The 18,444-nt window shown below is 34.3% G+C and overlaps 1 protein-coding gene and 1 long non-coding RNA gene across 3 annotated transcripts in view; one reads left to right on the forward strand and one right to left on the reverse strand.

Annotated features, from left to right (window-relative positions):
• Window positions 1-18,444, forward strand: part of KCNH7 (potassium voltage-gated channel subfamily H member 7) — a 625,928-nt gene that overhangs the window by 478,790 nt on the left and 128,694 nt on the right. The gene's annotated exons all lie outside the window — the stretch shown is intronic.
• LOC141507830 (uncharacterized) overlaps window positions 1-18,444 on the reverse strand; it is a 355,670-nt gene that overhangs the window by 294,449 nt on the left and 42,777 nt on the right. The gene's annotated exons all lie outside the window — the stretch shown is intronic.

The following is an 18,444-nucleotide window of genomic DNA, read 5'->3' on the forward strand; positions in this document are numbered from 1 at the left end:
TTCTGAGACAATCATAACTAATAATAATTATAGCTAAGTAATATTTATATGACACTTTAAGTTTTGCAAAGCTCTTTGCAATATTATCCCATTTTATCCTCACAACACCCTTGAGAGACAAGTGCTATTATAATACTTATTTCATAGACAAGGCAGGTAGTAGTTAATGGCTTGCCCAGAATCACACATCAAGTAAATGTCTAAGGTAGAATTTGAACCCATGTCTGTCTAATTACAGGTTTCAGCTCTTTATCCACTGTACTGCCTAGCAACAATTCAATTGTTCCCTCTATTGGGGAAATAATCAAGAGTTGATTGAAATAACTAGTCACCTATTCATTTTACAAAATGACCCTCACTGTTCTAAAATAACTCAAATGTCACCTTTAACTTCTAATCTATTACAGACCCCTTGATCACCTCTTGATTTATTAATGCTGATTTATTGAACTTGTAAATGCCTGATCAAATTGTTCCAGCTAAGAGTGATTAGTAATGACATGATTTCAGTAATGTCATATTATATTTATAGAGGACTTCACCTATATAAAATTGTTCTTGCATTATCTTTTTTGATTCTCACAAGAAAGAAAATAATACAAGTCTCCTCATTACGATTTTATTCAGATGATTGAGACTCAGAGCAGGTAGATGATTTGTCCTGGTTACAAAGCTGATAAAAGAAGAGAACCAGGATCAAGATCATGTCTCTTAAATCCAACTTCTTTCCTTTATTCTAAGTGATTTCTATAAATCCTTAGTATTTTAGCTTGAACTATAAGAATGAGGGGAGATGGACCAAGAGGAGGAGGGGGAGGAGGAGAAACAGACAGAAGATTAGTTTATATCCTAATACTTAAATAATGGAATATAAAAACTTGTCTCTGGACTGATGCCAAAAAGAACTTATTGAGAAAAGATAAGCATCACATACTACTAATAATAAGAATTATATTTGTACAATACTTCAATTTTTGCTGTTATTTTTTACTTCATTTGATCCTCAAATAACACCATACTCTTCAAGTCTAAAGATCTTATCTTCTATTCAGCTTCATCATTCTTAAGTTCCCATCCATTTTTTTGTTGTTGTTGTTTTTTGCTTTTAGGTAATGGGGTTAAGTGGTTGCCCAAGGCCACACAGCTAGGTGTCTAAGGCCAGATTGGCTGGTGCTGTATCCACTGTGCCACCTAGCCACCCCTCCCATCCATTTTTACTGAACTTTCCTATACAAATTTTCTCACTAATTAAAATGTGAGATATTTCAGATAGTACCTACGATCTCAATTTCCTATTTACTATTTCTATCTTAGAGCTTAGAACAGTATTTGGTACATGGTGCAAAATATATGATTTCTCATTTCATTCATTCTCCTTATTTTGTCAGTACAGAAACTGAGGTTCAGAAAAACAAAGTGATTGCCTAGGATTACACAGGTGTTAAAAGAGTATTTTAACACAATTCTTCATGAATGCATATTGAATACTTTCCATTCTAACACTTTCTCCACCATTTTATCACAAATTCAAGAATTCCATGTATTTCTTGTATGTAGATACTAAAAAGAGGAATTATTAGTAAAGTAATATTAATCCAGATGAAATCTTGAATCATATTCATTGCAGTCTGCCATTCTAGAAAATTATTGATTTTGTAATTGAGTAAATAGAACAAATCACATTGAATATTTACACCCAAAACTATTTTTCAGTTGTCACCAAATGATTTTTCATGTGCTGACAGAGTCAGCAGAATCAGACATTTCAGAAATTCATCTTTTCTCTATGTTTTCCAATACATAGCTAACATTTTCTTATGCTATAAGAAATCAACATTTAATGGGGTACCTAAGAACTGAAATTAAAGACATTATATAAGGAGAAACAAGAAAAAAGACACACACACACACACACAAGAAAGAAGTGAAATGTATATAAGGCTGGAGAAAAGGAAAAGTATACTTTCAGGCTCAACTGTATATTATCAAATTGATTCCAATTACCTACAGAGATTTAACACAGCAAAGTAAATTCTACAGGAAAAATGAATCTTAGAAATGATTTGAAAGATGTGAGTTATGGTTAGTGATAGGTTGACAGAAAATTTGAGACAAGCATTATGATTACTTAAAAATGCAAAGAGGTGGGGCAACTAGGTGGTGCAGTGGTTAGAGCACCAGCCCTGGAGTCAGGAGGACCTGGGTTCAAATGTGACCTCCAACACAATAATTGCCTAGTTGTGTGATCTTGGACAAGTCACTTAATCCAATTGCCTTAAATAAATAAAAAATAATTAAATGCATAGAGGTAAAGTATTAATTCATGGTCATCATACTGCTAAGATGATAAAAAAAGGAAAATGATAAATGCTTGAAGAAATATGGAAAAATAGATACATTAAAGTACATTGGTAGCTGTGTGAATCAGTCCAACTGTTCTGGAAAGCAATTTGGAAATATGTCCAACAACTATGTTATATAAATGTGCTGGAATGCTATTGTGCTATAAGAAATGATGAAGGAAATAGTTTCAGAAAAAGCTAGATAGATTTGCATGAACTAATGCAAAGTGAAGTGAGCAGAACCAGAAAACAATTTAATAGTAACATCAATATTGTAAAAATAATCAACTCTGAAAGACTGTAACTCTTATTAATACAATGACTAACCATAGTCTCAATTGAAATCCATCTCCAAATGGAAAACTGATGGACTCAAAGGGCAGACTAAAACATATTGTTTCTTTCTTTCTCTTAATTTTCTTTGAAAAACATCACCAATGTGAAAACTTGTTTTGCAAGACTTGACATATTTGTAATGGCTTTTGTTTTTCTTGCCTACTTAATCATGGTTGGGAAGAAGAATTTGTCAAGAGAGGAAAGAGAGAAGGGAGAAAATTTAAAACAAAATAAAATATATTGGAATTTTTGAAAAATACACAAAAGATGAGAAAGGAATCAAGATACATCATGCATTAGGTTATTCATATATATAAGATAACATGAATTTTTGTTATAGTTGCAAATTTATAGTATTAATATAAAACAATAAAAATAGCAAGGCCAAGATCAAATTCCTGTGACTTATAACTTTCTTTGGCTAAGTCCACCAAATTGTCAATGTAATGAGTAGACCTATAGGGCCCTGAAAGATTTAACACACCAAATATAAGGGCAGATTAAATACTTGGACAATATGATTCAAGAGGTAATATATCCCTCCAAAAAAGGTATCCTTGATTTTTTGTGACCAATAAAACAAGGACTAATATACCCGTTAATTTTTATTTCTGGGGACTATTTATAACCTTTTCCTAGACACTGAGCCTCATAAGCAGTCTAGAGAAATATACAAGCTAGATTTGTAGTCAGAAGATCTGGATTGGATCTATTTCTTACTATCTTGAGTAAATCATTTAAATTCTCTAGGCCTCTATAAAACAGAGCTAGAGAACTATGGACTCCACAACTTCTGGGGTCCCTTAAAGTTCTGCATCTTGTGATCCTGAAAGATAGGAAATAAAATATGCTAGATAATCTCATGATAATATTATCTTGCCATAGAAGCACTGAGAGGCAGCATAATACAATGAGCCAGATTAGTAGGATCATGGATTTAGAGCTGCTGGGACAACTATGTTGCCCAGTGGATAGAGCCCTGGACTTATCTTCCCAAGTTTAAAATCTAACTTCAAACATTTCCTAGTTGTTTGCCCTAGGCAAGTCATCTGAACCTTTTTCCCCTCAGTTTCCACAACTGTAAAATGAGCTAGAGAAGGAAATAACAAATTACTCCAGTATCTTTGACAAGAAAACCCCTAAACAATTCCATTTAGATGAAGAAGGGATCTTAAAACTACCTAGTCCAACCCTTTCTCTTTATATATATGAGAAGAATGAGGCTAGGATTGACAGAGGTTCTAGGTCTGCTTCATCTGCCCCCTGGATTAATGATCTGGCCTCTAAAAAAGAAAGACAGGGCTTCAAGTCTCTTCTTTGACACAAGTTGGTCAGATGACCCTAGACAAATGACAACCTCTAAATACTCCCTTATGTGCAGTGAAAATGATGTGAAAAAGGACCTGGGTTTGGAGTTTAAAGCCTCAATCTTTTAAAATATTTGTTTAAAATTTTTTCACAATTACATGTAAAAAGAAATTTTAACATGAATTTTTTTCAATTTTAAATTCAAATTCCTTCCTTCCCTTTCTACCCTCCCTCCCCTCATTGAGAAGGCAAGTAATTTGATAAAGGTTATACCATAATTCCCCATGTATAAGATGCACCTTAATCTGTGGGTCCAAAATTTAAAAAAAAATGTATTGCAGGAAGTCATTGAACTCAAGCTTTACTCATCATAAAATTGATACAACTCCTCATCACTGTCAAAAATCCCATCCATTAGCTCATTCTCATGTGTGTTTGATGTTGAATCACTATCTCAGGAGAGGCTCTGACCACTCTCCTGCCTGTGCTCTGGTTGACCACAAGCACTCCCTGGGCAAAGCTGGGTGCGTGGACACATGCTTAGTCCATTCCATTTCATGAATCTGAAGTACCAATTGTGTCCTCCTTTGTCACTTCTTTTTCACCAGCAATTCTTCTTGCCTACTGTTAAACCATCTTTGTGGACACAGGAATTCCAATGGCCCTTTGCTCTTCAATACATCTCTTCAATCCCCTCTCTAACTCAGGCCACCTGGCTGACTTGCCTCTCATAGCCTCCTTCAGCCCAGGCATTTTCAGGAGGGTTTCTTCTCCCCGTAGCCAGTCTCAGATTGTTTTCTCAGTTGGAGGAGGACCAAACTGACATTCAACAACACAATTTCCATTCACCTTTGCAAACTGGATCACTTTGAACCTGAACTTGGCACTGGATGAAAATCTTTTCTGAGCCATTTCCGGGCAGAACATGGCAAAATGTAACCTAATATACTGGTAACAAATGCAAAACAATGAACCCAGACACCAAGTGGGAAAAAGTGGGAAATGCAAGTAAAAAAAAATCTACAACTACTGTATAGGATGCTCCCAGGTTTTAGACCCCAAATTTTCAGAAAAGGGTGTGTCTTAGACATGGGGAAATATTTTCCTGTTATTCATGGGGAGGAAGGAAGGAAGGAAGGAAGGAAGGAAGGAAGGAAGGAAGGAAGGAAGGAAGGAAGGAAGGAAGGAAGGAAGGAAGGAGGAGAGAGAGAAATAGAGAAAGAAAGAGTGGAGGAAGGAAGGGAGGGAGGGAGAGAAAGAAGGAAAGAAGAAAGAAAGGAAGAAAATAAAAAGGTTTTTTAATGGCTAGGTTCTAATCAAAAGTCAAATCTCAATTCTGCCTCTTACTACCTACCTAATATTGCACTTAATCTCCCTAAACCTCAATTTCCTCATCTACAAAATAAAATGTTTGGACTAAATGACCCCAAAGGCTCTTCCAGACGTAAACCTATATCTCATAGCATCTATCTGAACTCCCACACTAGGAGTTCTTCCCACAGATAAAAATCACCAATGTTTTGTTTACTATCAAAATAAGTGTAAAGACAAGCAATTGATTTGTTTTTGGAGAGCTTAAAGTAATTTAAATAATCTGTTTTACTAAGGAATTTTCATTGGTAGATCTACATCAAATAATCTGTGCCAGAAGCAAAATGTTACTATTCACTTTTATAATACCACAAAAAAAGATATAGTAACTTCAAATTCTGGAGTGAGAGCTTGTTAAAATTGAAAAAAAGATTTTAGATATCAGTCAATCAACTCCAGCATTTTTACAGATAAAGAAACAGATGACCAAGAAATGCTGGAAATGCTATTAGTTACTTTTAATACAGATTTTGGTAATATGATATAAGATTAATTATACAATTAAAATTAAGAGGGGAGATGAAACGAACTGTCATAAAAATATTACTTGACTTCCTCATGCCATTTTCTATTTTTCAACTTGAAGAAGTAGAAGTTTCTTTTGTTTCTCTAAATGTGCATTTAGCAAGGGAATCAGAGGAGACAGACAATGTGAAAGATTTTTTGTCTTCGCAGAGCCAGGATAGTCTTATTAGGAAGACAAAAAGGCTTCAAGAATGAAGAAATCAAGGTGATTGAAGTGTGAGCTTCAATTTTTAGCCTCTAATAGTCTAGAGGCTAGATAGAAAAATAGTTATGCTTGTGATCAGAGGGCAAAAACTGGTTTAATTTTCATTTGTTCATTATCACTTTTATAAGGCTTCATTGTTTTAGGTCTTGAATATAAGATTTATGTGTCCCCCTAGGAGGCTTGGACAGATGAAGAATTCTGTTTTTGTTTTTTGATAGTCTAGCAAAAGAATACAAAGACCCTGTGGAAGATAGTTTACAATATCAGCAGAAATAAAATTCAAGACAAGAATCAAGAGAAATTACCTTGTAGGAAGATAGCCCTGTGTGTGGTGGTACATAAAAATAGTAATCTAATGAATCTCTGGCACAAAATTATGCTTCTCTGTTAAACCTTCTAAATTTGAACAAAGGGCATAATTGTTTTCTTCCATCTTTGTAGAGTTTTGAATATGTCCATTTTAAAGTGATTTTTAAAAGTTAAAAAGTGATTCTCATGGAAGAATGTGATAAACAGGCTGCTAAATTTGGAGTCAGTTAAGACTTATGCTCATATCCTGCCTATGACACTTGCTAACTGTGTAATAAAAAGCAAGTCATAATCTCTCAGAACCTCACTTTCCTTCACTGTAAAAAGTGGGAGCTGAACTGCTTAACTTTTGTTTTCCAACTCTAAATCTATATATTATGTCCACTTTAGGCCAATGTGAAATGTGAAGAACACTTATGGCATGTTTTTGGTTTTGCCTACCACAAAGTGGAAGTTATATCTCAACAAGTTTCTTTAAAAAAAAATCTTCCAATATGAATTGTAAGTGCACATAACTATTTCTCTTCTGAAGTGGAGCTAACCCTCAGATTTAATTCCAAGATGCCTGACCTGGCTGTCACTAAGAACCATTTTTAGAGGAACCATTTAATTTTCCAATGTGAAGCTATTTAAGTTTCCATTCTCAAATAAAATAGGTAGTATATAATGCCAATCATCACCATTAAATGTATTTTGAAAAGTTCTTATTTCCATTGAATTTATTAAAGATGATTTCTAGTGATAGAAAATTAAAAATGCTTTATTTTCCCAATGTTTTTAGTACTATTTGAATTTTTGTGCATAAACTGAATTATTTGTGTTTTTGGTAAATGAGATGTCATTGTCATCTTTGGGTAAAATGATCTTGTTCTAAGACTTAAAAGATTATTTTTGAAGTATGCCTTTGCAAAGAACTGGTAGCTAAGGAGTTATCTATTAAGTGGGGAATTATTGAACAATTTATTGCATTTATCTGTATGGAATATTATTCTATACTATTTAATGCTATTGTGCTTTAAGAAATAATGAAAGAAATGGTTTCAGAGAAATTTGGGGAGATTTCTATGAATTGATTCCAAGGGAAGTAAGCAGAACTAAGGAGATAAATGCAATCACAATTGTCAAGACAAACAACTTTGAAAGATTTAAGCACTATGATCAAGATTAACCAATACAAAGGTCACTGCAGGAATTTTTTTTTTTTGCTTCACTATAATATCTGTTACAAGGGTTTTCAATATAATGTTGACAGTGAGAGAAAATAGATTTTATTGAAAAACAAAATTTAATTTAATTTAAATCAAATCTAATTTAAAAGCTGCTTTTGACTATGAAACAAGTAAGAATTAAGTTTCTTATATCCCTAAAAAAAATCAATCAATAAGTAGTTGAAAGGAAATAAAGTATACTTATGTTTTTGTTGTTGTCTACTATGTTTGGGCACTGTGCTAAGTTCTTTATACAAATATTATCTCATTTGATACACCCAGGAACGATAGGTGCTATTATTTTCCCTAGTTTACAGATGAGGAAACTGAGGCAAATAAACATTAAATAATTTGCCCAAGGTCATACAACTACTAAGTGTCTGAGATCAAACATGAACTGAGGTCTTCCTGATTCCAGAATCACACTCTATCCGCTATGCCACCTGCAGCCTCAGTTTTAAGAGCCATCTCTATTTTAAGTCCCTTGCTAAGTCCAGACAACAAAAAGAATTTATTTTTAAATCATAGTCCTCCCTTCAAGTAGCTTACATTCTATTGTCAGAAACTGTGCATACAAATATTAGTAGATACAAAATTATAGTAATTATACAACATAATTTCAAGTGGAAAGGCACTAGAAGATTGGAAGATCAGGAAAAGGCTAATGTAGAAGTAAGTGCTTAAACTGGGCTGTAAAGCAGCATCTAGGAAAAATTTTTAAGGCATCTCTTCTATGGTAGTCAATAAAATTAATGGTGTTTGGGGATGCAAGGTAGAAGATCCCCAAGGAAATTAGTATTTTTGTGGAGTTCCAGATCAAAATTGTTACTCCTTATCATACAGCTCTGAGTTATGCCCAATCTTTTCCCAAACCTTTAGTTTTTATGCATCCCTTTCCCCTATACATACATGCTGCTTCCCCTTGGCCTATCTAGTCTAAATGTGGAACTGCCTAACTTCTCCTCTTAATTATCATTAAGCCTTGAGACTTTAAGAATGTAAATACAACAGATTCTCATTAATTCATACAATTAGGGTAGTCTATCAGTGCACATTTATAATTTTAATTAAAGAATACAGATTGCTCAATCAATACTTGGTTTATTTTTTAAATAAATTAGAATTAATTCAAATAATATTGTTCCTACTCTCATTCCTATTTTAATTATACTCTGTTGGACTTAACCTGACTGCTGAAATTGTAACATTTCCTATAAACTTACTCTTCTGGGGAGATGCAATAATGCCAGTCAGACTTCAGTAAAGAGCATATCCAATGGGCAAATGGCAAGTTTCCAGGAGTCTATTGCTAAGGTAAATGACTGGCATCATTTCTGACTGTGTGAACAGGTTTTGCTGCCTCTAATATTTGAAATAAATTCTTCTGTAACAAAACCCACTGTGGCATATACCACTAAATTACTAGTAGGAAAAGCATTGACTATAGGGAATTTGCCCAATCCCTGACAAGAAAACATTTACAACATGGAGGATTTGTAGTATATATAACTATTCTCAAAATTAACTCATTTTTAAAAAGATATTTTAAGCCCAAGGAAATAGTACTTCCCTGGAGCAGTTTCCTATCCTGTGGATATTCAGTAATTTTCAGCCAATAATAAATGTTCAGCGAAGTGATGCAGGGCTTAGGGCACTAGGAATCAGGAAGTCTCATCTTCATGAGTTTAGATACCCCCTTAAGTCACTTACTCTCTGTGTAAGACAAGTTACTTAACCCTATTTATCTCCATTTCTTCATCTATAAAATGAACTGAAGAAGGAAATGGCCAATCATTCAAGTATCTTTGACAAGAAAATTCCAAATAGAATAACAAAGAGTAGAATGTGACTGAATGGAATCCACAGCTAACACCAAACCACATCAAAAGATATGGTCAGGATCAGACTAACAATGACTGTGATTTCAGAAATACTTCTGGAGGCAGCTAGGTGGTACAATGGATAGAGCACCGGCCCTGGAGTCAGGAGTCCCTGAGTTCAAATCCAGCCTCAGGCACTTAATAATTACCTAGCTGTGTGACCTTGGGCAAGCCACTTAAGCCCATTGCCTGGCAAAAACAAACAAACAAAAAGAAATACTTCTTAATTTATATGTACCAGGGTAAAAAAAATGTTCGACATTTACCCATCTCTTAATGATATTTTGAAAGAATATAAGATAATCACAAATAATCTAAATAGTTTCTCAAAACTTGCCTGATCAAGAAAATGTACAATAGCCTATTACTCTGACTTTTAAAAACTTTTACAACCTATTTAAAGACCTACTTTTATGACTTTTAATATATTGCTCCTCTTTCCACACTCTATGATCCAACAAAACCAAACTTCCAACAGATCTTTATATATGAATTCCATCTTCTGTCTCCAGATCTTTTCTCTGGTTGTCTCTCATATCTGGAAAATATTCCCCCTCATCTTTATCTTAAAGATGTCTTTAATTCCTATAAAACTCTACACAGATTTCACGTTCTACTTGAACTTAAGCTATAAGTGACTCCAGCTCTCTAAATTACCATATAGTTATTTTATGTAATCTTACTTGTGAATAAAAGATTAGAAGAATGAATGTGTTGTCTCTACCAGGAGAATGTAAGCTCCCTGAGGGTAGGGGCTATATGATTTTCATCTTTATCCTTAGTGCCTAGCACAAGGACTGTATGTAGTAGGCACTTAAGAAATGCCTCCTGATTGATTTGTCTATCACCTTCCCTCTTAAGTCAATGTACAGTTAATTTACTTTGAAATGTTGGTATATAAAATTATTTATTTTAATTGAAATATGGTTTAATAGCTTTCGATCACAGTTTAAATCAAATGAAACTAAGCATTGCCTAGTAGAGTTCATCCTTTATTTTATATCCTCTCAATCACTCCACTTGATGTTCTGCAACCATTCCACAATGTTCCTTCTGCACTCACACAGAGTGCAGTAGCATTCTCTCAACCAGGTAGGGAACCTTTCCAGCCAACCTTGATGGAGTTGTAACATTCATAGAATCATTAACCAGCTGGAGAATAGTCAGAGGAAAACAATGAGGGTAGTGAAAGGACTTAAAACTCTGCCAATGGAAGCTCAGTGGGATGACTGAGGGATATTTAGCTCATTGAAGAGAAGGCATGAGAGATGTTGTTAAATAGAGAGTTTTCATACAGTAGAGGGGCAGACATATATTGTTTATCTGCTTTTACTTAGCCCCCCTGGAAAAAATATTTTTTTCTTCAATATAAGGAGTAATTTCATAAAAACTGAGGTTACAGAAAGGAAGTTATTAGGAAATCCTTCTCCATGGAACTCCAACCAATACCTTCAACCAAAGACTGATGGATTATTTGTGAGGAGTAATTTTTAGGAGAGACCTCTTTGGGTACCATTTGGTCTAAATAACTTCTGCAGACCCTTCCCCCACAGAAATTTTTTGATTTTAAATATTCACAAGGTTGATGGAACACTTTATTTTATTTAATCTCATATCAAGATGTATGACTTTTCTTTTTGCTTAATACTGTCAATATTATTAACAATATTCTTATGTCCTGATGAAGTTCATTGGATGGGGCTCATAATTTAAACTAGGAAGGAGTGATTTTTTTAGAAGTAAATTCAGAATTGGCAGAAAAAGGGAGAAAGAACAGAATTATCATTATATGAATATGTTTTAAAAAGAGATGATTTGAGGTTGAATTCACCAAGCTGTGAACTTTGAAAAATAAATAAAATAGGGATTGTGCAAATAAACTTACTTATGTGTGGTTCTCCGATAAGAGAAAAAGGTATAATCAAGTGATTTCCTGTTTCAACCAGCAGGTGGCACCATAAGTCCAGGGCAGAATGGAACTATTGGTTATTCATTATGTACAAAATTAAATTTAGAAATCAAATGCTCATTAATCCAAAAGTCTCAATTTTCAGACATTCAGAAAATTGTGAAGCAACTTAAAAATATGGTGAATTTCTCAAATTCTAAAAATAAAGTTAAATATCTAAAATATTTTGACATGGAATGGGTGTTGTATTTGTGTGGGATGAGGATGAGGATGATGATGATAGACCTGGGCTCATATTCCCCAATTCAATGATTAATCCTTGAATGAAAACTTAGACAAATCATTTAACCAAACTAGGCCTGTTTCCTCTTCTGTATTCAGTCAAAGAGATGATATTAAAATGGAAGAAATAACATGTAAACAATTATATATATGTGTATATATATATATATATATATATATATATATATATAATATAGGCTAAATTAGAGGAAATTTCATTAAGGTGGAGCTGGAAGGTAATATTGGGACACAGTGAACACAGTGCTAGATGTGTAGGCAGGAAGGGTCATCTTCCTGAGTCCAAGTCTGGCTTCAGACCCTTCCTAGCTGTGTGATTCTAGGCAAGTCACTTAATCCTATTTTCCCCCCAGATCCTCATTTTAAAATGAGCTAGAGATAGAATGGCAACCACTTCACTATTTTTACCAAGAAAGTCCCAAGTGGGGTCACAGAGAAACTAAGCAAAGGTCTGAGCAGTAATAGGGGTAAGAATAAGAATGAGAGAAGTGAAACAGGAAGGAGAAATATGTCTTGCAGAAGATAGGATTATAGCTGCAACTTTAATAAAGCCAGTGAAGTCTGCAGAGGGACATGAAAAAAGATAACATTCCAGGTGTGAGATGCAGCCAGTGAAAATACATAGAGTCAGAAGATGAAGTATTTTGTGTGAGGAAGATAAAGGTCACCAATATCAATGAATCACAGAGATATGGAAGAAAATGAAATGTAAGAATACTGGAAACACAAGACTTTAAAGGGCTTAAAAAAATCAGAGGATTTTATATTTGATCCTGTAGGTAATATGGAGACAGCGGGGTTCATCAAATATAGGGTGACCAATATGGGATATCCATAAATGTCAGAAGAAAGATTAGAGCTGAATGAAGAGATCTAAGAACCAGGCATGGTGGTGCACAGTCCTGCTATAAGTCCTAGGCTATAAGCCTAGTATAACACTTGAGCTTGGAAGTTCTGAGTTGTAGTGGGCTAAAGTCATTAGGATATCTGGGCAGGGGGGGAGTGTCTTCAGATACACTGGCACCAATATGATGAGCATTTCTTGGGGAGCACCAGGTCAAAGCTACAGAACCAGACGCTAAAACAGGTGTATCCCCAGGACATTGGTTGGTTGGTTGTTGTCCTGCGTTCTCTAAGAGGACCAAAATGACCCTACCTAGGATCACTATGTTAGAGTCAAGTTACAGTGAGACTGACTAGCTGATCAGAGCAATACAAATTTGTAATGCTCTCCCACTGGTCAGGAAACAAATAAGCCATGTGAACCTTTGGGGTAGATTCCCTAAATTTGTACATCTCACATTTCTTTTGAACTACTACAACTCTCATTTGCTCATAGAGCATAGCACCTTCTCTGATGGGGGCATGCCATGGTGGGTGGTCCTGTGCCAAGTCTCCCAAGTCACATAATTCCAGAGTTCTTAAGAAGGTCCTTGAAATGTCCTTGTATTGCTTTTTCTGACCACCATGTATGAGTTCTCCAAAAACATAGTCTTTTGGGCAAGAATTTTTGGCATTTCAACAATATGGCCAGCTCATCAGAGTGCCCACTCTCTAGAGTTTGATTACTTGGCAATTTAGAAATGGCCTCAGTAACTGGTATCCTGCCAGGTAAAGTTCAGAATCTTCCTAAGATAATTCAAATGGAAATGATTCAGCTTCCTAGAATGGCACTGGCATATTGTCCAGGTCTCATAGGCATACATAGATAGTCTGAGAATCATCTGCATAGAAATGATAATTGAATCCACAAAATGAGGTGCTTGGATTGATTGGCTTCCAGCTTTATAACTACAAGCCTATGAACTAAACCTGGCCAACAAAATTGAACAAAGTATGAACCACAATTACCTTTTTTTCAGGTTTGAAAGAAAAATGACCCAGCTCAAATTCACAGACTTTTCTAGTTATGCAATAATTGTATGGGTCAGCCTTGTGAGATGGCTAATAGGATCCCTTTTGTGCCCATACCAGGACATTAGAAGGCCTGTGATGATCTATTGGAGTTAAACTCACTTGCTACTCCTAACATTTTTGCTTACACTGCTTTAGACTAAAGAGTAAACAAAGTGAGTAGTTGTAGTAAACAGACCCCAGATATTTGAATATAACTATCAGGGTTAAGATAGATAAAGACCTTCATGCAGGTCTGCACAATCCTTTAATACTCAGAGGACGCACCTCAGAACTCACTAGTCACTGTCTCTGTCAGAGGCAGAATTTGGATCAAGATCCTCCCAAGGCCTAGAGCTCAGTCCACTGTCCAGTACATTCTCTTATTGAATTTGACAATTGGATAAGAAATTCAACAAATGTTTTATGTTGGGGACACAAAAAATTAAAAAGGGAAAAAAATAAACATGGTTCCTACCCTTTAGAAACTTACATTCTGCTCAGGGCATGGACATGGAAGAGACAAGGAGCAAAATGGAGATTCTCTATGGACACATTGTTAAATTGTATAATTATTCTGCCTTTATTTAGCACTACAGTATTCGTCAGAGCAAAGTATGATAAATACCGTGTCTAAATTTAAACTTCTTCCAAATGAAAAATTTAAAAAGCATCTTGGGATGGGGCAGACTCAAATTGTGCACCATGTGGTGTTTGTTTGGTTTTTTCCTTTTTAACTTAATCTAAATAGTTGGATGATTAGCAAAGAGAATACCTGTTTAGGATGACAATTTTAAATCTTCTATTGTATTTAGTCAAGTTTCACAATAAAAACCTGAGGGGTTTAAATCCATTCCTGATGCTATATAATTCTATCTGATTCACTTTGCTACTGACTAATCTTTCTTATATACAAAAATACAGCTAGCCCATTAGTTAAGTGCAAGCCCCAAGTAAAGAATAAATAACAAATGAGCTTTCCCTACCAACACCTCAGCATGGTGTTTAAGGGCTGCCAAAAGCACTGTATAATCTTTTGGATGGCTTAATCGTTCCCTATTGCACTTTTCAAAAGAGAAGAGTGGTTATTAATCCTGGTGTTCTTGCAAAATTTTCACAGTAGAGCTTCATTGAATAAATAATGTGGTTTAGGTTACTAAGTATTCAGGTATTATGTAACACTTAACTTCCAGGTTAAACAAATAGCCATGTGTTGGCAAAGAGAAAAAAAATGTATTTTGTAAAAAGAAGTCATATTTTGTACTATAGGAAACTTTACATTTAATTACTGATTTAGAAATAAAAAAGGAAAATAACACAGCCTTGGATCTATGGTATTTCCTCTATTTATACAGTATAATTTGCTTTTCTTTTTATTCCTTAAGATAAGATTTTTTAATAAATAAATTTTATTTTAAAATATTTTATTTCACAAATAAAGAGAATAACTCTACATACCAATGAAGCATTTTTCTTTTGGTCAACAATACACAAACATACTTTTCATCTTTATAGCGTAAATATTGCATAATCTTCTAGTCATTTTTTGAAATCAGTTCATTTTTTTTAGAACATTGCCTGAAAGCACTACTAATAGATAGATTGGCTAGTATAAACCTCTTGGCATTCCTCCTTTTATCTCTCCAGTACCGTATGAAATGTTCCAATTTGTTCTGGCCAGAGTGCTTATAGGTATAACTCATTCTGTAGAACAATGTTTTACATATTGACTCAAAAAATTCTAGTTGGATTGGACTTGATTAGATAACAGAAAGACCAAAGCTACACATAATCCAAAAATTATTTGTATTTATTTGCCTGTGGAATATATTTTCACATGTTCTGATGCTCTGAATATTCACAATTTATCATCCCAGTTAATGAAGCTATTTCATTCAAAGTTTTCTCTCTACAATGTCCTCTTTCTACCCTGGTCCAGTTTGTAGCTTTTTTTTTTAAATAGCTTTATGATCTTGACAGGTCACTTAACTATTGCTGTCTTGTTTCCTATTTTGTAAAATAATGTGATAAACTAAATGATCTCTGGAATCCATTCTAGCTTTAAATTTATGATCCTGCTTCCTTGGTATTTTTTTCCTATTATATTTCTGATTCAAAGTTGCGCTAAGATAGAATGGAATATTTTCTGGCTAGGTAGTTTCAGTTCTCTTTCTCCTTGTTGTGGTAACTGTTTTGGACCAGTTCAGCTTCTCTAAGAAATGATGTCAGAGTCAATGTCTTTATCACTGTCCATTTCTCATTTGTCAGAGTTCATAATTTGAATTTTTAAAGTTGGAATAGAACTACTATATTCACATAATCTTGTCTTTAACATCTCTTCTTATTTAGTATTGATTTAAACTTGTACTTTAATCAATCAGTAATCTGACTAAATACAAACAACTCATCCTGAAATTATTCTATATGGAACCAGCCATTTCTGATCATTTAAATTTTTTAACTATTTTTAATATCATTCTTTGACAATACTCAGAGGCTTCTAAATAATCCACATATTTTTGACCTCTTTGATTTCTTAATCTCAGGATATATGTCCTAACATAATGTTCATAGTGTTCTATGTCCATTTCCATATTGAAGTCAGCTAGTATCATGTTATAGATTTGTTAAATTTAAGAATCTTGGCAATTCTTTGAAGAATTCCTCTACTTAAAACCTCTGCACATGAGACACAAAACAGGGCAACAGGAGTAACACCTTTCCTTGGAGAAGACACATTAACATTCTTTGCATTTGCAGAACACCACACAGGTAAGCCATCAGTACCATGAGGTCAGAGCTGAGGATCTATGATTTGGATAGTTTATACAAATAAAGAGAAAACTATAATCATACTTAAAGCGTCTGCATGGTTTTGGAGTTAGGATGACCTACCTTCTAACACTTTCTGTTTTTGTGGTACTGTGCCATTCACTTGCCTTCTTAGGGCCCCCAAGTAACTTTCTAAGGTGCCTAAAAATTTCTGATCTCCATCATCGGAGGCAATTTCCTCCCTATAACAGGAGCTCCCTATATTGCTAAAAATCACAGATAGAGGCCAAAAAACTTCAACAACAGATACTGATACATTAGCAGCTATCAAGTCCTGAAATAAAGCCATGAGTTGAGAAAAAAGTGACTTTGATATAAGAGGTAGCAAACTGTCCAGTGTATTTCCCAACTCCAGGACTCATACAAAAACTTTTAATACTTTTAAGAGGAGAAGGGAAGGAGGTAGTATGTGGTGGCAAGCCCAGGACCCTTGACAATCCCAGCAAGGAAAATCACTTCATTCTGGCTGTTTTACCTTTCGTTCCATGAAGCCCAATGAAAGGAGCAAGAACACTAGACTCTGAGATCCAATTTGAGTTGGGTTCCCCAAAAAGAAAATACTTGGGTGGGGGGACTGAGGATATGGCTCAGCTCAATCTAATCAAGAGTAAATGTCTTAAGAGTAGGAATGTAAGGACATTACTGAAATTCTGTCATTACAAAGATCATTTATGGGAGTGGCAGTCCATATGACATTTTATATTAACAACTACTGTCATTATATTAACAATTTTCTGTCACAGCAGGACTAAACCTGGCCAAGGATGTATACAAATAACAATTATCCAAGTGAGGAGACAAAGTGGCATGATAAATGTGAGATTAGATAGGTCACTTATAGTTGAGAAATCATTGAAGCTTGCATGAAGCATGAAGGTAGCAGAGATAGACCTTGGAAGAACAAATGACTTTCAACAGTTAGGGAAATCTGTCCCAGGTATGGGGAAACAGAAAGTACAAATATATATATATATATATATGTAAAAAAAAAAAAAGGCCAAATAAGAACAGGAAATGACCAGGAGGAGACTTTAGTTGTTAAGCAGATTATTTGAAGGGAATGGGAATAATAGAACTTTTAAAAAATAACTGTCATAAAATCTAATAGTCAAATGTGATTCCTTTAACCCACTCCCACCTTTTCTGTCATGACTGCCTAAATGGAAGAAGACTACAAAAAGATTGTGGACCACATTATATATCTCTTTCATGGCTTATTACATCAACCTTCTGATGAGGAAGCTATCAGAGTCTAACTAGGCTAGTTCATGAACAGTAGGCTGTCACTGGGACTGTACTCAATGTCTTTCTATGTGAGAAGAGCCTACCAGTGTTCCATTGTGTTCTATTGGTATTGCTTCAGTAAGTCAGTCCCCTGTATCCCATGATAAGTTTTCTCGGTAAGACTTGGTAGATATGTATCTCCTTTGCCAGATCAGAGGTTAAATGGATATTGATCTCAGTATATAACTTTCAAGACCTTTCCCATTAAACAAATAAATCAAATCAATTCCCAACTGTGAAATTATCCTTTTCATTTTGGCTCTTCCATATGCAAAATGGGATATACATACATATATATATATATATATATACATATATATATATGTGTGTGTGTGTGTGTGTGTGTGTGTGTGTGTATATATATATATATATATATATATGTATACATATATATATATATATATATATATATATATATATGGAGAGTGGAAAGAATCTAGTAAATTGAAGGCTTTGGTTAAATACATTTTATTAATTAAAATTTAATTGTTAAGTGATAACTAAAATTTGTGACCTGAGATCCCAAGATGCTTTTCTATTGTGTTTCTTAATTTCTTAGGCTATTTTATTCATGAATCAGATTGTTTATGACTCAAAATTGAACATTTACCTAACAGAATTGCAATTAGTCCCCCAAAAGCTCTTTTTCATCTAAATGGTAACATTTGTTATTTATGTTTTTTTCATAGAGTATTTGAGAAAGTTGCCTTTTTACTCTTATGAAATAGAACTAGCCCAAATC

This window comes from Macrotis lagotis, chromosome 1 (assembly GCF_037893015.1).
Source record: "Macrotis lagotis isolate mMagLag1 chromosome 1, bilby.v1.9.chrom.fasta, whole genome shotgun sequence".
NCBI lineage: Eukaryota > Metazoa > Chordata > Mammalia > Peramelemorphia > Peramelidae > Macrotis > Macrotis lagotis.